Source organism: Dama dama, chromosome 25, assembly GCF_033118175.1.
Source record: "Dama dama isolate Ldn47 chromosome 25, ASM3311817v1, whole genome shotgun sequence".
NCBI lineage: Eukaryota > Metazoa > Chordata > Mammalia > Artiodactyla > Cervidae > Dama > Dama dama.
Genome location: NC_083705.1, coordinates 75,187,804 through 75,210,319, shown reverse-complemented (window position 1 = coordinate 75,210,319; position 22,516 = coordinate 75,187,804).

Sequence of the window (22,516 nt, the reverse complement as noted above, 5' to 3'; positions counted from 1 at the left end):
GGAACTCGGTAGGCCAGAACTCCGGGCCGCAGCCTCTCCTTCCCCCACCCCCTACCCACCCCTCAACCCCACCCCCTACTCCTCTACCCCACACCCCGCTACCCTACCGCCTATCCACCTCGCTGGCCCACTTCCCAGCCCGGTTGGCTGGGCAGCTCGCGGAGGGACCAGGGTGATCGCGTTCGGGTCTCTGTCTCCCGGGTACCCCGGGCGCCATGCGGCCTCTTGCGGGGCGCGGCTGCAGCGCGAGGACCAGGAGGCTCCAGCCTCCGGCCTGACCGCCTGCGGAACCTTTGAGGCTGTGTTTTATTCCCTCAGATCTAGGGAGATCAGTTGTAAACTGCAGGATTGGACTTGAGCAGGGCCCACCCTCCTCCGCCTGCAGGCCGTGGCCCCCCCGGTAGGTGAAGTCCAGGCACCTCACCCCAGCCGCCTCCCCACTCGCCCCCAAACCGCTGCACCCTCGCCTGTCCCCCCAACAGCGGCTCTCCTCTCTGAGCCCCCGCGCCGCCCACAAATCCCAGCCTGCACACTCTACACTTGCCTAGCCGCCTCACCCCCAAACACACACTCCCCCGCCCCTCACCCCACCCCACCTCTCACCCCCACCCCACCCCACCCCACCCACTGCGCCGCCTCGAGGGCCCAGCAGGTGAGTTTCAGCAATCCTTTGACCCCAAGCAGGACGCCCTAATTCAGTTCAGGACAGTTATTTTAAATCAATTATTGTCGCCTTAAAAAGGAAAAGGAAGCGGGGAGAGTCAGAGGCCGCAGCAGCCCCGTGGAGCCCGCTTTTCCCAGGTTCCGCGGCATCCGTGGTCTTCCCGGGAGGGAATTCGGCCAGGAAGAGGCCGAAATGAGACAGACACACTACGGATGACCAACATTCAGAGCGCGGATCAGGTTCCAGGCCTTCGGTTCGCTTCCAATTACATAGTTCAAGTGAAAAAAGAAAAAATCAGGTCCAATTTTTATCTCCAAGGAGGACTGGCCTGAGAATTTCCATTTCTAAAGATCAGTTCCTGCTGTTGTCTCATTAGCATTTGGGGCCGCCCCCACCACCACCCCCGCCCTCTCCTCCCCCCTCCCCCGACCCCCACCCCCCACCTCCAGGGCTTGATCTCTGCCAGGGGCAGAAAAGAAAACAGCGAATTATTACAAAAACATCCCCAGTTTGGAGCAGGGAGCATAAGCTCCGATACACTCGATTTTGACATCAATTAAGTGTGTAACCAGACATGTGCACGTGGCTTTGGAGGGTCTCGCGTCGCCCAGGGTGCTTCTCCAGAAAGGGCTGCCGGCTCGCGCTCTACCCGCAGCTCGGCGCAGCTGATCCGGAAGACGGTCTCTGCTCAGTGTCTCCACCCGCCCCCCCCTCCCCCAGCAATTATACTCCTCCACTGAAATCTAAATTTTCCATACTGCTGCCTGCTACTAATAAAAGCCGTCTACCTTGCACTATTAAACAGTCGAATCGCACTACATGCCGTTTTTATTGGTAGTGACTGTAGCAAATTAAAATGCCTACGCAGAGACATTAACACTTACGCTCTGCATTGTTATCGGGATATATAAACTCCGTTTCGCTTTAAAGCTCTCTGATTTTTTTATATATGTATATAAAATCACTTTCCCTTTTCTTAAAGTTGGCTCGGGCTTCTTTTCTAAAAACTCAATCGAAAGAACCGGCTGCAAGCCCGCGATGGCTGGGCTCGCGGCCGCCTGTGAGGGTGGCCTGGAATCCTGCAGCTGCCTCTCTGGTCACCGCGGGGAGCGCCCGGGCCCCACGGCCGCCGCTTTCGGGGAGCAGGACCTGGATGCTCCGCTCACGGGCGAGGAGGCCGTTCAGGCCTGTGGAGCGCCGGGTCCGGACGGACACTGGGTCTCTTGTCACTTTCGGTTGCCCTCGTCACTGGGATGGAAGAGAAAGGGCCGGCGCTCAGGCCAACCGGGTGCGTGCCCTGAAAGCGCGCTCACACGAGCGATGGATCCGAGCAGTTCGGTTTCGGGGTTACGGTGGATTCCGCCCCCCTCCCACTTTGCCCCAGGCTTGCATTAAAAAGGGGGGGGGGTAACACCGTCACACTTGTGTTTCTTGTCCCCACAGTGGCCGATGCCTTTGGAATGAGTCGTTGTGGACACGCGTGTTTCCAGGAGCCCGCGGTTTCCTGGAGGCCGAGTCCTGGGAAACGGCGGCCTGGGGCTCTAGGTCCTCCTTGGAGAGCAGCGGCGGCGCAGACCGAGGCGCCCTCCACTCCTTGCCCGGGGCTCCCGGGAGAGGCGGCAGGCCGAGCGGCGACGCGGCCCGAAGTCGTGCGCGCGGGCGGCGAGGGGGCGCTGTGGCCTGCGCGGCTGCCGCCTAGTCCCCGCCGCGGTGGGCCCGGCGCCGTCCCCGGCCACCGAGGGCGCCCCGGCCCGGCCTCCCCTACGTCAGTTGCATTCGGGGCAAACGGACAGCAACACTGGAGCGTTTGAATAAAGCCTAGCCGAACCCGGCCTCTCTCCCGTCCCGCCTTTTGCCCTGTCTTGGGAGTTTTTCAGAGTTGGGTGGGAAAAGAGGTACCCTCTTGGAGCGTGTGGACGTGCCAGGGGGGAGGGGGTCAGCTAAGATTTTAAAAGACACATTTTACGTGGTTCCTCCTCATGCATTTCCGTGTGAAGTGGAACTGGTTTCCATGTATAGGGCACATGTCCCCTCTGGTGTCGCTATTCCTGGGGGACTGCGGAACCAGTGGCATCAGAAACTGACCAGAAGAGCCGCGAGTCTGGGTCTGCGTTTTCTTTTTTGGGAAACAGGAACACTTCGCGGTAAACTGTGCAGAGTTTAAGTCAAATGAAACGTGAATGCCTTCCAAGCGGGGTCGAGCCCGCTCGCGCGTCTCTGGACACTTCGGCCTTTCGAGGCTCTGACATGGTCTTCTGATGCGGCCACGTGTGTCTGCAAAACACCGCAGGAGGCGAGGCCCAGAGGGTCCCCGCCGCTCCAGTCAGGGAACCCGGAGCGCGGACGCGTCCCCTGGGTTTCCACCTGCCCGAAAGCCTCGGGCCCCGCGGGCAGCGCCGCGGGAGGGGTCCCTGGACCGGAGAGCGCTCTTCTGCACGTTCTGGGCTCAGCCCGCGACCCGGTTCTAGCACCACGGCCCAGCCCCTGAGGTCGGAGGACTAGCAGTCTGCGGGCCGCTAACGTGTCCCTCCGGGTTTCGTTCAGCGGCCTCACACGGCCCATCCTCTCCGCGGACGCCCCGCCTCCGACCCGCTTCCTGAAGTTTCTCCCGCGTCGCGGCCCAGGAATCAGCATCCTTCGCCTCTTCTCCGCATCCCGTGCCCCTATCGCTCCGGCTCTTCCCTGCCCCCCGCGAACCCAGCCCCGCAGCCCCTTTGAGCGAGCAGTGCGCGCGTCCCTGGGCCCAGGTCCCCGCGGCGTCCGCGTCCCCGGCCGGGAGCGCCGAGCAGGGGTGCGCGGAGGGGTGGCTGGCGGTGCGCGCCGCGGACGGGATGGAGATCCCAGTGATCCGAGACCTTCTTCCGGAGCCGCCAAGACCCGAACGCCCTCGTTCAGCGGTCGGCGATCGTTTGGAAGGGCAGTGTGGACGAGCGCTCTGCCCTCCGCGTTCACGGCCGCGCGGCCCGGCGCCCCGACCCGCACACACGTGCGCGCGCACAGTCGCGCTGCCCGGGGAGGTCCGCGCGCCGCGGGAGCTGCTCTAGGCAAGTGGAAACAGATGAGAGGTGTCCGTTTTTTTTTCTTTTTCTTTTTCTTTTCTTTTAAATGTTTCTTCGAGACAGCCTTTGGAAGAACTTAGCTCACACACACCCATCCCTCACCCCCCACCCCCACCGACGCCCAGACTGTCCTCAGCCTCTCATTACTCGCTTTGCTTTCCCCGTTTTCCACGCCGGAGCGCAGCTCGTCACGTGCACGCGGGTGTGAGCGCGCCCAGGAGCTGCAGAGACCCGGAGCGTCGCTTGGATCCGGCCAGAGCGGGTGGGATCTTCGCTCGCAAGAAAACAGTAGAGGAGAAGTAACTGTGTTTCGCCCATTCCTTTCATTAGACGAGAGAGGCTATAGAGGGCGTTTGTCCGGGGCCACGTTCATAGCCGCCTGCTGACTCTTCACCCGAAGGGCTCGCCGAGACCGCGATTCCGGCGCGCGTGGTCAGGCGCACACTGACGCAGCTGGGTGGGAGAGCCGCGGGTAAGGAAGGCCTTTTTGTTGTTAATACTGGTGGAAATGCAGAAAGGACTGTTTGATAAATTTGATTGCATTAAAAGTAAAAAACTTCAGCTGAACAGAAATTGCTGGCATTGACCTGGGGAGAAAGGTTTGCAGCGCCCGTAAATGGCAAAGACTGCCCTGCACAACCAGGAAGGGCTCCCAAGGTCAGCAGGGGAAGCCACCCGCAGATGGCCAAGGAGGCAGGCGGAGTCTCCGCACAGAGCACAACCACAACGGCAGGTTCGCAGAGGCCCACGTTCGTTCTTGGCGGGCAAACCGTACCGTGTATCAGATGCCGCGGTTTGACCCCAAACAAGGCCCAGGGTGTGCGGAGACCGGGCACTCTCTTCCTGCTGTGCTAGTGGAAACTGCTGCAGAGGAATCAGGGAGGCATTTGGCCGCATCTGAAAGAGCAGGAGCTGCCCGCCCCTCTGACCCCCAGCCTCATTGTCCGCCAAGGAGAAAATGCCAGGCCGGGGGCACTGAGCCCTGGCACGGCCCTTGCGGCATTGTCTGCGAAGTGCAGGGCTGGGCGTCCTAAATGGCAGTCGGAGGAGGCCTGTCTGCAGCGCCCCGCCTGGGGCGCGTCCCCTGGAGCACAGTGCTCCCCAGGGATGATGGGAACCACCCCGGATGCTGCTTGCACCCGCTGGAGCCAGGCCTGGGGGTAAAAGGTTGAGCTGGGGAAAATAATAATACTTTCAGAAAAGGATCCTGACAGCTTGCTGCTGCTGCTGCAGTTGACAAAAAGGAACACAAAGCAGCAATATGCCCGTTATGCCCGCTGTTTACAGGTGGGGGTGGCAGTGTCGCCCTGGGGCCTCTGCCCTTGGCTGCAGGCCCGCTGGGCGCCCGAAGAGAGGCTGGGGGCCCATGCCGGTAGTCATGCCTTGTGTCTGAGAAATCTGTGTGCTGCAAATGTCACCCGAGATTGTTAACTTGAAATGATGGTTACATGGATTCTATCACTCTCTACATTCCTAGCATGTGAAATATTTAACACTTTGAAAATTAAAACAAGAATGTGTGTTATTGTTTAAAAGAAGTGTCATAGCGCCGAAGTATAGAGAACTAATTGAGGAGTGCTTTCTTAAAAAAAAATTAGTTTCTCAAAAATGTACATTTTTGTCTCTTTCTTCCTGGCTTCACCTCCCCCCACCCCCCGCCCACCCCTTCCTTCAAAACATAGATACAGTCTAAGATTTGCAGTGTTGACCTCCGAACGGACTGTCCCCGGTGTGTCTGTCTTTGGGCGTCATCCAGAACGTGGCAGAGAGACAGGCCTCCTGGGCAGGATGCTGCCACGGGAGCTCAGGCTCCTCACCTGTGGCCACTGGCTTTCCTCAGGGGCTGGCCGCTCTTGTCTCTGGGGAGGGGCGCTTTTGCCCTGGAGAAGTCTGCATCTTTTCCCCAGCCACAGTGAAGGTGCCTTAGAAAATTCAAGTCAAGATCAGACAGAGGGGGGCTGCGGGGAGACAGAAAGATGGGGAGGGGGCAGCCGAGGGGGAAGGTGCAGCCTGGAAAGGAGAGGAGGAGAGGCGGGGGGAAGGGCTGCCCCCCCCCCCCCAGCAGGACCCCAGGACCGAAGCCCTCACCCTCACACACCTCCTTACTTCCCAAACAGCCCTCCAGGCCTGTTTGTCCCCTGGGCTGCTTCTCGAAACGTCTCTAACTCTATGTTCTCATCCTCTCCGTTTCAACCGGAGGGCCTGGCTCCCCCCGACAGACCTGCTCAGCCCGAGGGCAGGCACCCTGGCCCAGCAGAGACTCCAGAAGCTCCCGAGGTTCATTCTATTCCTCAGCCTGCTCAGAGCCAGGCCCGGAGAGGGGCGGCTTCCTGGGGAGCCCCGTGTGTCCAAAGGCTTCCCTGTGCCCACGCGGTTGAAGGCCCTTGGGACTGACTGCTTCCCGAACCTGACTAGCTTTCTGCCCAGGCTTCTGGCCTGCTGGCCTCCTCCTGGTCTCCTCCTGGCCTGCTCCTGGCCTGCCGGCCCATTTGCCTGCGGCCACACACCCCCCAAGTCGGTCCCTGCCTCTTGCAAAGGCCCTGCCCACGGGGCTCCATCACCCCCTGCCGTGGGGCTCTGTGGAGCACTGGACAAGTATGGACTGACTGACTGAGTCGGTGAATGGCTTGCTCTTGGTTACTCACTTTTTCTTCTCAAAGGTACCAGGTTACTGAGGGACGGAAACAGAAAAATGACGGGGGGGGGGGGGGGGCCGGTTGCATATGTTTCATGCCGGCTTCTCTCCTAGGCATTTCCTGTGCCCTGAGTGTCTTGGATCTCGAGTGATCCAGGCAAGTCTGATCACAGCTCAGGAGCCCTGGCTCTCCAGTATAAAGGACAGTGGATTGGCATGTTGAATTTTAAGGCCCAATAGGTATGCACACTGAAAATGGCATTTCATTTTTAAAATAAATTCTTGCGTTAGCAATCAGCCCCAAACCTTCATTCCTTGAGAAGAGCGAGCGTGCATTTTTTTGTTGTTTTTGCATCCCACATGACCTGAACCATTCCCAGCACACAGAGGTTCGTGAAAAAGGAAAGTGAACAAAAACAAACCAGACTGATGAGACAGTTAGTGAAAAATTCAGAGTGGGACCGACTGTTTAAAGCTAATTAGATCCTAACAAGGGTTTTTTAGAAACGGACAAGTTTCTTCTGAAATTTATGTTTAGTGGCAGGAATCTTAGGATGGCTAAAACAATTCTGACAAAGAAGAATAAAGTGGGAAAATCAGTCTACCCAATTCCAAGACATTACTTCATTGGAACAAAAGAGAAAATCCCAGAAACAAACATGTATAAATATTCCTGACTTATTTTGACAGGATGCAAAGCAATTCAATGGAGGAAAATTTTTCTTTTCAACAAATGGTGCTGGACCAATTGGACGTTCTTAAGCAAGTGTGTGGGACTTCCCAGGTATCTCAGTGGTAAAGAACACACCTGTCAGTGAAGGAGATGTGAGAGACAGGGGTTCGATCCCTGGGTCAGGAAGATCCCCTGGAGTAGGAAACGGTGATTCACTCCAGTATTCTTGCCTGGGAAATCCCAGGGACAGAGGAGCCTTGTGGGCTACAGTCTGTGGGGCCACAAAGATTCCGACACAACAGAGCATGCAAGTATACACATACAAACATACACAAACTCCAAGCCAACTCCTATGCGTTATGCAAAAATTAACTAGACATGGATCACAGACTTACATGTCAAATTATGAAACTTTTAGAAAAATAGAGGATAAAAATCTCAAGATCTATGACAAGCCAAGGAATCTGTAGACTAGACACCAAAAGCAGAATCCATGAATTAATATTTTATTCTCTGAAAGAATGAAAAGAATGCAGACTGACAGAAAATATTTGCAAATTATGTATCCAACGAAGGACTAATATCTAGAATATATAAAGAATATTCAAAGCCGAATAGTAAAACAAAACAATACACAACTATGCAATTAGAATTTGGTCAAAAGACATTTATCACCAGAGAGGATATACAGATGGCAAATATTCACATGAAAGGTGTTCAACATCATTAACCATCAAGGAAATGCAAATTAAAAGCACTGTGAAGTATATGCACCTAGCAGGATGACTAAAATAAGAAAATAAAGTAGCGATAACATCAAAAGTGAGAATGCAAAGAAACAAGGTCATTCATGCATTGCTGGTGGGAATGTAAGGTGGTAAACCCACTGTGGGAACTAGTTGGGCAGTTTCTTATGAAGATAGACGGCGCGAGTTTGATGCTTGATGCAGGGGCCCAATGGGGCGCTCTGTGAGAACCTGGAAGAGTGGGTGGACAGGGGTGCAGGATGGAAGAGACAGATGTATGTCTGTGGCTGATTCATGACGATGCACAAACCATCACAATACGGTAAAGTAATTATCCTCCAATTAAAATAAATCAATTAAAAGAAAGAAAAAAAAAAAAAAAAAAGACTAGCCTTGAAACTGCCATGCAGTCTGGTGATTGCATTCCTGGGCGTTGTTCCCAGAGAAACAGAAACTTATGTTCACACAAACCCTGTACACGGATGTTCGCAGCACCTTTATTTGTAACAGACAGAAACTGGACTCGGCCCAGATGTCCTTCAGTGGGTGGAACTAACGCTCAACCGCAGAAGCGAGTTATTGGTCCACACAGCTCGCATGAAGTCTCCAGAGAACTAGGCTGGAGGACAAAAGCCGAAGCCAAAGCTTCTTTACTGCATGATCCTGCCAAGAGGACATTTCTGAAATTACAAAAGTTTAGAAAGGGAGAATAGGTTGATGGCTGCCAGGGACAAGGTGGGCGAGTCAAGGATGGGAACGAGAGAGGGGGGCGTGTTTACAAAAACAGGCGGGATCCTAACGGTGATGAGAGGCAGCACCTTGATGTCTGTGTCTTCAGAGACCTTTACGGCATGCGAGCTGGAGAAGACATGGGCATCAGAGCATGGTGCCCGCTCTGAGCACGGGCAGGCAGGACATGTGACAAGGGGCCGGTAAGAGGCAGCATCCCTCTGGAGGAGCAAAGCTAGGAACTGCCTTCTGTAGCTTTTGACTTTTATAAGTATTTGGTGATTTTCAAAAAGTTATATACAGAGCCAGGGAGGGGTAAATTGGAAGTTTGGGACCAACAAATCTAACATATATACATAATAGATAAACAACAAAGACCTATTACATAGCACAGGGAACGACACTCAGTATCTGATGATAACCCGTCATGGAAAAGAATCTGAAAAAGTATATGTATACTTCTTCCCCGCTGGCGGTGGTAAAGAGCCTGCCTATCAATGCAGGAGACATAACAGACGTAGGTTTGATCCCTGGGGCAGGAAGATCCCCTGGAGGAGGCAATGGCAACCCACTCCAGTATTCTTGTCTGGAGAATCCCATGGATGGAGGAGCCTGGCATGCTATAGGCAGGGTTGCAAAGAGTTGGACACGACTGAAATGACTTGTGCACGTGCAAACACATACACATGTACATACATACATGTACATATAACTGAGTCACTGTGCTTTACACCTGAAATCAACACAACACTGTAAATCAACTATACTTCAATTTTTAAAAATTATATACAAATATGACCAATTGGGTATATACTATAATGGGGTGAGAAGAGCATGTTTTTATGTTATCTTTTGAAATCTCTGCCTTTTATATATTTTTACATTAGTCTGAGAAAATATATATTATGCATATATATTCTGAATTATTATAGACAATAACTTATATTTGAGATAAGCACACATATTTTAACTCATTTTTAATGTTTCTTTGTATCTCTCTTCATATATTGAGACTCTTGATTCTTTCACCAGTCTTCGTTTATTTGATTTGTTGTGAAATATACATAAATACTTCAAAACTATAAATATCTGCAGGACTACTCACAATAAATCACTGAGTACGGCTTTTATTTTCCTTTGCAGATCATTTCACGTCTAGAAAATATCACAGTTGGGATTCACAAAACAATCTACAGAATTACTTGAAAATAGTGTTTTATCTGTTACTAGCTTTATACAAAGATTTGTTTTTCAGTCCTAAGTTAGTGTCAGGACTGGCTTCCGTTCTGACGGAACTGCGCTTTTGGAGCTGGAGAGCTTGTGTGGTTTCGAGTCAGGGGACGTTTGCTCTGCAGCCTTGGCCCTGCTTTTCCGTCTCTCCTGCCCTCCGGCAGTCCCTCTCCACCCTCATTAGCTTCTACAAGTCTTCGCAGCATTTCTTTTTGCAAACATGAGCAAATACACGCACACATTCATGGCCATTAGTCAATAAATCCTCTCCCTTTCTTTCTCAGGTCACATGCATCCTTGCAAAACTTGCTATGTTTTCCTAACAGTAACTCAAGCAGATTACTACAGATTCCTTTCTCAAGATTTCCCCCAAATATACCTGATTTTCTGCAAAATACCTGAATAGTATTCCCTTCAGGGGTGTATCATAGTCACTCAGCCATGCCCCTGGTGAAGGACTTGTGTGCTGTTACAAGCTTGCACTCTATTCTAGCGCTGTGGTTGGCAGCTTTCTTCCAGGCTGTTCCTTGCTGGAGAAGACGCCGCTTCACCCTGGCACTGGGACGTCTGGTCACAGGGTGCGGTTTCTCCTGGAACTGGCAGACCTCTGTTCTGTTTTGTACTCAGACACCAGCCTGAGTAACTGCACGCTTCTTCTCATCCCGACCGTATAGACTGTTCCGAGACACTCGGCGTGTTGTTGAGTCTGCTGTGTGAAATGTGGGCCATGAATTCTCCTTTCTGTGGCGCTGACCTCTCGGCGTTGGGTCTCAGTCACCTCCCGGAGGTAAAACCCCGCACGCTCGTTTCAGAACAAAGTGGCTGTTTCATTACGGCTGAGGCTGAACTTTCCAAACGACTAATGATGCTAATCATCTGCTCTTGTGCTGGAGGCCATCCACGCGCCTTCTTTTCTGAAGTGGCTATACAGTTCTTGTGGTCACTTTTAAAAATGCATTTTCTTCTAATGATTGCGTTGTAAGAGTTCTTTATATATTCTGGCCACAAGTCCTTTCTCGGATACATGCTTTGCAGATACTTTCTCCTAATCTGTGCCTTGCATTTTCAATTTCTTTTTATTCTATTCATGGAGTTTTTCAACAAGCAAAACTTCCCATTTTGATAAAATTCAGTTTTCAAAAATTCTTCCTTTGATGTGTGTGTGTATCTGTGCCTTTAAGGAAATATTTGCCTAATCCAAGGTCATGGAGATTTTCTCCTATGTGATTTCTGCAGTTTCTGTGATTGTAGCTCTTACATTTACCCATTACAATTCATTTTGGAATAATTTTGTGTATGATGTGTGGTAAGAGTCAACATTATTTTTTCCCCATCTAGTATGTAGTAATTTCATGCCAGTTATTGGAGACTATATTTTATCCAGTGAATTATCTTGGCACTTTTGCAAAAAAAAAAAAAAAAAAAAAAAAAACAATTGCCCATTTGAGTGTGGGTGTATTTCTGGCTTCTTAACAATGTCCCTTTCAGATCTGTCTGTCCTTAGCTCAATACCATGTTGTTTTGTTTTTTATCTCTTTACAGAAAATATTAAATTATGTAGTATGTCTTTTAACTTTATTTTTCTTTCATAAAATTGTTTTGGAAATTCAAAGTCCTTTGTATTTCCCTGTAAATTTTGAATTAGTCCTTCAATTTCCACAAACCCCCTATGGGGTTTGATTAGAACTTAGTTGATAATATAGATCAATTTGTGGAAACTGCTCTTTTAAAAATACTGAGTTATTCAATCCATAAATATAGTATACCTTTCCTTTTATTTGGGCTTTTAAAAGATGATTTACTTGGAGAATAATTACAATATTGTGCTGGGTTTTGCCGTGCATCCATGGGTATATATGTGTCCCCCCATCCTGAGTGCTCCCACTCCTCTAAGATGTCCCAGAGCACCAGCTCTGGGTGCCCTGTTTCAGGCGTGGAGCTTGCACTGGTCATCGCTTTTACAGATGGTAATGTACCTGTCTCAGTGCTGCGCTCTCAAATCATCCCACCCTCGCCTTCTCCCACTGAGCCCAGAAAATTTTTCTCAGGAAGCTTTCATAGTTTTTAGTGTAGACATTTTGGACAAGACTTCCTAAAGTTATTACTAAGCATTTTATTTACTTATTTAAGCCATTGGGAATGCCTGTGTGTGACATATTTTGACATTGGTTATTTAGAAATAGAAGTGATTTTTGTTTATTGACCACATGTTCTTCAATCTTGTTTACTTCAGTGATTCATTGTAGTGGTTTCTGTAAATTTTGAAACTTTTCTGCATAAGCAATTATGTCTTTTGTGAATAAAGTTTTATTTCAACCTTTCCAGCTTGTTTGCTGTCTCACTGTCTGTCTTTCCTGCACCAGCCAGCACCTCTGGGATTATGCAGCAGAAGTGTGATGGAGGCCTCCTTGTTTTGCCATGACCCTAGTTAGAAAGGTCAGCCCTTCTTCACTAAGCATGATGCTACTGTAAGTTCTGAAGACGTCCTTAAGTTGGGAGTTTCCCTCTTTTCCTAGGTTGCCCAGAGCTTTCAAGCATGGAGGGGATCTGCGCTGTCTTAAAAATTGTTTTTCTGTATCTACTGATTAAACACATCTTGAAAACGTATTCCATAATGTGATGCATTGCAGTAATCCACTTTTGAATTTCAAACCCACCTTGCCTGGTGTGGTGACTGACTCTTTGCGACCCTGTGGACTGTAACCCACCAGGCTCCTCTGTACATGGGGATTCTCCAGGAAGGAACACTGGAGTGGGTTGCCATGCCCTCCTCCAGGGGCCCTTACCAAGCCAGGAATCGAACCCCGGTATCCCGCATTGCAGGTGGATTCTTTACCGTCTGAACCACAAGGGAAGCCCAACCTTGCCTTTGTCATGGTTAGTCGTTGTTCAGCTGGTAAGTTGTGTCTGACTCTTGGTGACCTGTGAACTGCAGCACACCGGGCTTCCCTGTCCTTCACTATCTCCCAGAGTTTGCTCACTCATGTCTGTTGAGCCAGTGATGCCATCCAACCATCCCATCCTCTGTCACCCCCTTCTGTTGCTCTTCTTGGTCATAGTTACATGATCATTTTCCAGGCCTACATGTCTCATGACATATAGCAGAAGGAAATGCAACCCACACAGCCTCATGGACACCCTGATCTTGGATTGCTGACCTCGAGAATGGTGTGAAAATAAATTCCTGTTCACTACTCTGCTCAGTCTTGCTACTTCATTAGGGCAGCCTGAGGAGATGATACAACACCTTCGAGGTTATAGCCACTATCCACGCCTCTGTGAATGCCAGAGTAAGAAAAAAGGTGAGTCTGGCTGCACGGGGTGTATGCTCCACTGAGAGTGAGGATGCAAGTGTGAAAATGAAAGTCTCTCAGTCGTGTCCAACTCTTTGCAATCCCATGAACTATGCAGGCCAGAATACGGGAGTGGGTAGCCTTTCCCTTCTCCAGGGGATCTTCCCGACCCAGGGATTGAACCCAGGTCTCCCGAATTGCAGGTGGATTCTTTACAGCTGAGCCACAAGTGTGAGGATGCAAATGCACTACTTCCCCAGCAGGCACATGAGTCTCCTCCTGCATTTCCTGACTGGGACCCCCGTCTTCCACCCCGATCTGCTACCCTTGACCCCAGCTTCAAGCTAAGGGAACAGGTGGTTTGTCACACTTCCCAGATGATTTGTCTTGAGATGGGCTCAAAATAGAAATCACAGTGCTCGATGGACAGATTATCGGCAGGGTCCCTGCGGGTAGGAGGTGAGCAAGCAACCCCCCACTCCCCGGGCAGCACCACGTGCCGGGGGCTAGTGGTGGACATCTATAACCACCTGTGGGCTCCCCACCCCAACCAGAGCTTCCTGCAGACGGGGTGGGAAGGGGCTGTCCATGAGACCTAATCTCTTCCCTCTGGGGGTTTGCTTCAGTGTTCACAGGAGGGCAAACTGAAGCTGGAATGAGTGGAGGCACTGGAGTGCTCCAGGCACATATACTGACTTTGTGCAGAAGAACTCTGCGCCGAGTTTCTTCTTAAACCCATCAGAAGACTTGAAGAGACACACAGGCCAACCTCCACCAGGTTATATAATCTATAAAATGATGCAGAATAGAGAGGATTGGGATTTCCACACAGGAGTCCAAACCTCCTGCCAACATCCAACGTGACTGCAGCCACTTCGTGCAGAATCACGAGTGGTGACCAGCTTTACCGATGCATCCCACCTACTCCAGGGCACGCTTGCGTTCAGACTCCAATACCCCCTCATTGTTGCTGGTCTTGTGGGTTCTGTCATTCTCTATTAGGTTTGCTGAAGGATATGCCGATCTTCCTAGGGTTTAGAGCGTGCTTTCATTTTCATTTTTTAAAAGATGATAGTTTCCGGAATCCCTTGTCAGTCCAGTGGTTAGGACTCCGTGCTTCCACTTCAGGGGCCATGGGTTCACTCCTGAGTCTTGCAAGATCTTGATGGTGTGGCCAAAGACATAATAAAATTAAAGCATCACGATTTTATCTCCAATGAGCTGCCCCTCCACTTGTATTCAGCAGGGTTATTTTTGTTTGTTTCTGGCTTTGTTTTGGTTTGTTTCTTTCATATTCATCCCAATCTTTATTTGCTAATATATCATGATAATCTAAACCACTTAAACATTTTAATGTTGTCATGCTTTTGGTCTGTATTCAGACAAAATCAGCGATATTTTAGCAATGCAAATTTTACATTAATATGATATATTACCTTGGCTGGGACGTCCATGCATTTTGTCAGTTTGATAAAAGCTCTTTTCAAAAGGAAGTTATAAAGAAAAAAGTAATTGGCTTTTAGGAATTAGTGTGATTATTGGTAATGCTAGGGCTTCCATAGTGGTTCAAGTAGTAAGAATCCGCCAGCAATGCAGGAGCTGTAGGAGACACACGTTCAGTCCCTGGGTTGGGAAGATTCCCGGGAGAAGGGAAGGCTTTCCTGATAGCTCAGTTGGTAAAGAATCCACCTGTAATGCAGTTCGATTCCTGGGTAGGGAAGATCCACTGGAGAAGGGATAGGCTACCCACTCCAATATTGTTGGGATTCCCCTGTGGCTCAGCTGATAAAGAATCCACCCACAATGCAGGAGACCTGGGTTAGATCCTTGGGTTGGGAAGATCCCCCGGAGAAGGGAAAGGCTGCCCACTCCAGTATTCTGGCCTGGAGAAGTCCATGGACTTTCAAAGAGTCGGACATGAATAAATGACTTTCACTTTCACTTTCCTGGAGAAGGGAGTGGCAGCCCACTCCAGGGTTCTTGCCTGGAGAATCCCCTAGACAGAGGACCCTGGAAGGCTACAGTCCATGGGGCTGCAAAGAGTCAGACACAAGGCAGCAACTTAGCATGCACACTGGTAATGCCAAAAGCATCCAAAAATCTGCAACAAATACCATATCTTCAATTCCACACTGCAGCCTAAGCAGCCAAGCAAGGGACGGCAAAGCAAAGGAAATTCGATTTACTCAAGAAGGAATTAAGAAAATCCAGCGCACTTTTCAATCAGCTGCGAGGTAAGCGCCATTTCTCACCCGAGCCTCCATATCCTCTGCTGTTGGAGGGAAAAACATTTCCGGGGCATGTGTGTCCAGCGGCTGGCCTTCTTGACTGCCTTGGACGTCCAGGCTTGTGCTCTAAGAGTAGAATGAGGAGCGGATCTCTCCCTGGAGGACCTCCGGAGGTTTCTGCGGGTGTAGTGACATCCTTGTGCAGGGTGTCCCTGAGTCCTGTGCACGCAGAACTGGGGCTTGTCTCTGTGGTCAGGCCCCGGCGGTTCTCAGACACGGCAGGTGCAGACCTGGGAAACTGCAGGTTACAGTGAGGACCAGGTACAGGTCTGTGGGGCTGGACCCCAGCCCCGAGAGGTGTCTGCTAAGGAGACTGTCTGAGAGTTTGGGCAGGAAGTTCCACGGGATCTGTCCCATTTTCTTCGATGGGGGAAGTGATGGGGGAACGGACTGGCCACAGGGCACGTGATCAGAGGGCACTCTTGTCAGATGTCAAGCTGACAAGATGATCTTTAAGCAGAAACCTGAGGAAAGTGAGAGAGAGCTTCCCTAAGGTGTGGGGAGGTGGGCACAGACTTCCAGTCTCACAGGGAGCAGGATGGAATTCAAAGTGTATTTGTTTCCTATGACTGATGTAGACAATGACTCCAAAAGCGGTTCTTCAAGAGATGGGAATACCAGACCACCTGACCTGCCTCCTGAGAAACCTGTATGCGGGTCAAGAAGCAGCAGTCAGAACCGGACACGGATCAATGGACTGGTTCCAAATTGGGAAAGGAGTACGTCAAGGCTGTCTATTGCCACTCTGCTTATTTAACTTCTATGCAGAGTACATCATGTGAAATGCTGGGTTGGATGAAGCACAGACTAGAATCAAAATAGCCGGGAGAAATATAGATAACCTCAGATATGCAGATGAAAACACCCATATGGCAGAAAGCAAAGAAGAACTAAAGAGCCTCTTGATGAAAGTGAAAGAGGAGAGTGAAAAAGCTGGCTTAAAATTCAACATTCAAAAAACTAAGATCATGGCACCTGGTCCCATCACTTCATGGCAAATAGATGTGGAAACAATGGAAATAGTGAGAGACTTTATTTTGGGGGCTCCAAAATCACTGCAGCCATGCAACTAAAAGATGCTTGCTCCTTGGAAGAAAAGTTATGATCAACCTAGACAGCATATTAAAAAGCAGAGACATTATTACTTTGCCTACAAAGGTCTGTCTAGTCAAAGCTATGGTTTTTCCAGTACTCATGTATGGATGTGAGAGTTGGACCATAAAGAAAGCTGAGCGCCAAAGAATTGATGCTTTTAAACTGTGGTGTTGGAGAAGACTCTGGAGAGTCCCTTGAAAACTGCAAGGAGATCGAGCCTGTCCATCCTAAAGGAAATCAGTCCTGAATATTCAGTGGAAGAACTGATGCTGAGGCTGAAATTTCAATCCTTTGGCCACCTGATGTGAAGAACTGACTCACTGGAAAAGACCCTGACGCTGGGAAAGACTGAAGGCAGGAGGAGAAGGGGACGACAGAGGATGAGATGGTGGGATGGCATAACTGACCCATGGACATGAGTCATGAGTTTGAGCAAGCTCCGGGAGTTGGTGAAGGACGGGGAAGCCTGGCGTATTTCAGTCCCTGGGGTCGCAAGAGTCAGACTTGACTGAGTGATGGAGCAGAACTGAAACCAGCAGGGGTGGATGTTCTCACAGCTCCGCAGGTCAGAAGTGTGAAGTCAGCTTCCCAGGGCAGGCTCCCTCAGGAGCCTCTTTCAGGAGTGTCTTTCAGACACTCCCTCTTTCAGTGTCTTGTGCCAACTCCCCATCTGTAAGCTCTGCCTCTGCACTAGGTGGTCTTCCACTCTGCATCCTCTTCTTAGAAGGACACCATCTCAGACTTAGACCCACCGTAACCCAGGCAACGGAGAAGGCGATGGCACCCCACTCCAGTGTTCTTGCCTGGAAAATCCCATGGACGGAGGTGCCTGGTAGGCTGCAGTGCACGGGGTCACACAGAGTCGGACACGACTGAAGTGACTTAGCAGCAGCAGCCCAGGCCAATGCTTGGCTTGATCACATCTGCAGAGACCCTGTATCTACATAAGGTCACAGTCACAGGAGCCAAGTGGATCTATCTTTTTGGGGGGAGGGTTGTCTATTCAACCAACTACAATATGTAGAGATTACAGGCTTCCCTGGTGGCTCAGATGGTAAAGAGTCTGCCTGCCAATGCAGGAGATGCAAGAGACACAGGTTCGATCCCCGGGGTGGGGAAGATCCGCTGGAGAAGGAAACGGCAACCCACTCCAGTATTCTTGCCTGGAGAATCCCACGGACAGAGGACCCTGGCGGGCTACACAGTCCATGGGGTCGCAAAGAGTCAGACAAGACTTAGCTACTAAACAACAACACAAACTTTAGAGCAATTTAGAACCAGTGGGCCCTGAGAGAGAACACTCAGGACTGCTCTGAAACCAGGGAGAGCGGCTGTCCCCACCCAGACGCGGCCGGCGTCTCGGGACACTCACCGCCCCCTGCCCCCGCCCAGAGCACAGCGCCCCGACTGGCTGGGCGGGCAGGGGCCGGCGGGCAGCAGGTCTGCGCGCTCCTGACTCTCCCCACGTCTCCACCGACCCTTCCCTGCAGTTTCGGCTCCCAGGGTCCCCCTACCGCCCGAAGGTCGCCCCGACTGAGAGCTCACCTCCCCGCTCTGCCCTCGGGCTGCGGAAGGCTCCCTGCCTTTCCCCTCTCCCGTCCTCAGGCCAAGGCCCAGCCCGCACCGGGCCGCCCTCATTTCTGGAGGCCTGCGGAGGGTACCGTCCGAATTCCCGGCCCGCTCCAGTTTGTGGGAGGGGGGCGGTATTCTAACCCTAACCCTAACCCTAACCCCTCACCCCTTCCCCCACCCCTCAGCCTCCGCTGCCGCAGGAATGCGCCCTCCGGTCCCACAGGCCGGCGCGCAGGTGGAGAGGCTCCGGAGCGCAACTGGTTCAACCAGTTTCCACCCCAGACTACCCACCGCCTGCTGGAAGCCTCGGGAGGCCGGGGGCCACGGCCGACTCCACCCCGCGCCCCGAGGCGCCGCCTCCGCATCTGCGCTCTGGGAGGCGCGTCCAGAGCCCTCCCGCCGGGACCCAGGCCCACCGGGACCCAGGCCGGACAGCCTCGACTGGAGAACCGGAGGGTCTGCAGCAAGAGCAAGGCCTTCCACTCCCCCCAGTGACCCCCGCAACCCCGCCCAAGCGGCCCTCCCAGCCCCCCTGCTAGTCCACCCGGGCCTGCGTCCAAAAAGCCAGGGCGCGCGCTCTTTCTTAGGGCGCGGTGACCACTGTTGCTTGAGTGGGCTTCTGCCAACAGTCAACTGTCAGTCTCAAGTTTCTCAAGGCTTTATGCTGACAAAGACAGTTTTCCAAGAGGAATTCATGTAGCAGCTGTCAACTAGTGCTTTTTATGTGACCGAATGTATACATAATCTTAATTGAAATTTTGCATATATAATATATATTTATATATACATATATATTATGCATATGCACTTTCAGCAAATAAAAATGTTTATAAAATTCATAGAAAATTCATTAAAATGCATGTTTCAACAGCAAAATTATGTCCTAAGTCCCCAAATAAAAGATAGGTAACCATAATATCATAAATTAACAACAAAATGAACCCCAAACAACCTACTTTGAAATGAAACAACATTAGCAATAACAACAAGGAAAAAAGCTCAAGCTATCTGGTGAGTGAATGTGAGAATGTGCTCATCAGGGGAGAGGGGAAACAGAAATTATAGATTGGGGCACAAATATACATTGCTTACGCTTTTTGGAGGCCGTTTGGCAGTGTTCCTCAAAATTTAAAATCTTTATCATCTCTGAAATAGGAATTTTATTCCTACAAATTTAAATTGTGGAAATACCCCCAAAATTGTTTAAAAGGGCATTTCTTACTGCAGGTCTGTAACAGCCTAAAATTAAGTAAACATCTACTGTCAGGGAAATGCAATAAGTAAGAGTTCATGAGTGGAATATTCGGCAAGTCTTAAAATCAGTTGTTTGTACAGTTGATATACACACTGCAATCTTTTGTTAAGATTCATACCATGTTGTTAAATAGCATATGAATAACTTCTGAGGAAGAGAATAAAGGAACCTAGGAGGAGCTTGTGTTCGTCTTAATTTTCTTCTTTTTTATTTTTACCACAGGTATGTAGCATTTCATAATTTATTTATTTATTATTATTATTTGCATTTCATAATTTATTTATTTATTATTATTATTTTTTGCTTTTCATAATTTAAAAACATAAGTAATAGGTCCTTAGTCACATATGTTATGATTCAGTCCCACAGTAGAATATTAAGTAGATTCTGAAAAAGGACAAAGTAGTAATATATGAAATAAAATGTGAAGATCACCTCTATAACTTGTTAGATTCTGTATATGATAAAGCACGTGTGATCTACACATATACTACTAATAAAACCATGGAAAGCTAAATGGTAACGGCGTAGTAAGTTGCTTTGAATTCTTACGCATTATTTGAATGATTTCAATGATGAACTGTTTCTGGCTGATGCAACAAAACCTGTTTACTTCTCCTTAGCAAGCCCCTGCTTCCTATACGGAGCGGTGTCCACAGGACGCAATTTTGAACTGTCGTGACTGGGAAGTGCTATAGCCTAAAACCCTTTGGCACACACACTGCCCAGTCCTAGAAATACAGAACCTTGGTGTTCAGCTGAGTCCACGGTCTCCTGGAGTAAGGACCACATTTCCCAGAATGCCCTGCAGCTAGGTCACGTGGCTGGGTGCTGACTGTAGGTGTAAGCAGAAAGGATGCTGCAAAGACTGTTTTCCCAAATAAGGTCTCATTTCCAGGTTCTGGGGTGAGGACGAGGGCGGAGTTTGGGGCCCACCGTTATACACCCATCTCAGACCAGTACCTCAATCTCATTTCCTCACTTCAGAGACAGAGTGTATTGTTTGGAGCTTTCTCCAAGCATTTTTGTGCATGTACATGCATCTACAGACATATTGGGCACAGGCGTGTGCATATGCATGTGCAGGCGTGTTAGGCATATGTATACATATGACAGGAGCGAGAACTTCATTAACTGGTTAGCATGTGCGTGCCAAATCGACTCTTTGCAACCCTATGGACTGTACCTGCCAGGCTCCTCCGTCCATGGGATTCTCCAAGCAAGAATACTGGAGTGGGTTGCCATTTCCTACTCTAGGTAGGGGATCTTCCCCACCCAGGGAGCAAACTCACCTCTCTTATGTCTCCTACATTGGCAGGTGGGTTCTTTACCACTTAGCATGGCCTGGGAAGCTTTTGAACAGAATATGGCATAAATGGTGGACTCTCAAGTCTGAGTTATAAGCCTGCTGGTTCCATTTTGGGGGTGCTTTCTCTTGTGCTACGCAGATAACCTGTTCTGGTGGAAAACCAGCTCTCTGCAAAGCAACCTGTGAACAGGCTGCCTGGTGAGGGGCCATGGCCAACGAACAGACATGTTTTGAACTTGGAGGAGGGTCCTTGATCCCAGTGGGATCAAGTTAGATTTTCTCCCAGTGAGATGGCTATGGTCTCAGCTATCAGCAGCATCACAACCTCTCCAGAGATTCTAAGTCACTCAGATTTCTGAACCACAAACTGTGAAATAATAGGTGTATACTCAGTAGATAATGCAGTAGGTCCTATAGAACCTGCTGTGTGTACTCTGCAGGCTTCTTTCATTAAAGAACCTTTAAGAACTTTTCATATCATCAAATTCCTTGCTTTTTATTGACTGCAAAATATTCCATTGTTTTAGATTTTCTACCTATTCCTGAGACAGTATTGTCTATTTATGTCTCCATGATAATTCCATTAAGCCTACATTTTAAAGTGTGTTTCTGTAAAGTTTTAATCATTTATGCTCTTCTTCCACGGTGAATTTTGGTTGTTTGTGTCTTCCCATTTTTTCATATTCAAACTTATGGAGTTTTCATCTTATTTCTTTTCAAAACATCAATTTTTATATCCATCAAGAGACTGTCTACTCTAAGATTTATTTTAAATGTGCTGAAATTTCTATGTGCGGTAATAAATGCCCAGTTTTTGTGACAGTTTCATGATTATTTTAAAAGACAGCATATTCTTTCATTGTTCAATTTCAATATTGAAAGACAAAGTAGATATAGCTTGTTAAGTGTAGTGTCCAACTTTTCTGCATTAAACATTTTCTCCATTTAATCTGTTGCTAATAGTTTCTGAAATTTAAGTTTATGCTTCTTCTGTGAGAATTTTTCGCTTGTCTTTAATTTATTTTGTGTCCTTTTAAGAAATACTGTTGGGGACAAACAGGGTTTCTGAATGACAAGTTCTTAGTGCATTATTCCCTTTCTTATGTCAATATCCAGCCTCATCCATTTTGTTGTCTTAGCTTTGAATTCTAGTTTGTTCCATGTCAATATTGCTCCAGTTGCTTGCATTTTATTAACATTGGATTGGCCTATCTTTATCCTTCCCATTCTTTTCAGCTTCCATGTTTTGATGTGTCTCTTCAATTGACTTAAAAATAGGATTTTTTCAACCCAGTTTGTAAGATCCTGTTTGTGACATGAATGTAGCTCACTTACATTTATTATAAGTGCTGATAGGCTTAGCTTTTCTTTCCTGCATATTTTTGTTTTTTGTTTCTCTAGGTACCATATTTTCACTTTTTATCCTTTCCTTGTAAACTTCATTTTGCTGATCATGTTTTCTAATTTACCCCCGACCTCTCTCTAATTGTATATTTAAGCATCATGATCAGACTGTGATTTTATGTACTTATTGAGGCTATTAAAAATAAAACTGCTATGAACACTCATGCACAAGTTTTATGTAGACTGTTTTCATTTACCTTGGGTGAATATCTAGGAGTGCAAGTGGTATATAGCACAAGGACCTTATAATAAGTATACTTCTGACTTTATAAGACCTTCTTGACTGCTCTACCAAGGAGTGTATTATTTCCACCAGTAATGGTGAGAGTTGCACTTACTCTAAATCCACGCCAACACTTCTATCTTCAAGCTTTTCAATTTTAACTCTTCCAATGGTTTCATACTCAATGTCTTTTCATGTGCTTACTGATCTTTCTCGTATCTTTTGTTTATATGTAGCATGTTTAAATATTTGCCAACTTTAAAAAATTTGGCAATTTGTGTTCTTATTATTGAGTTACAAGAGTTCTTTATATATTTTGGATATAAACCCTTAGTCTGACA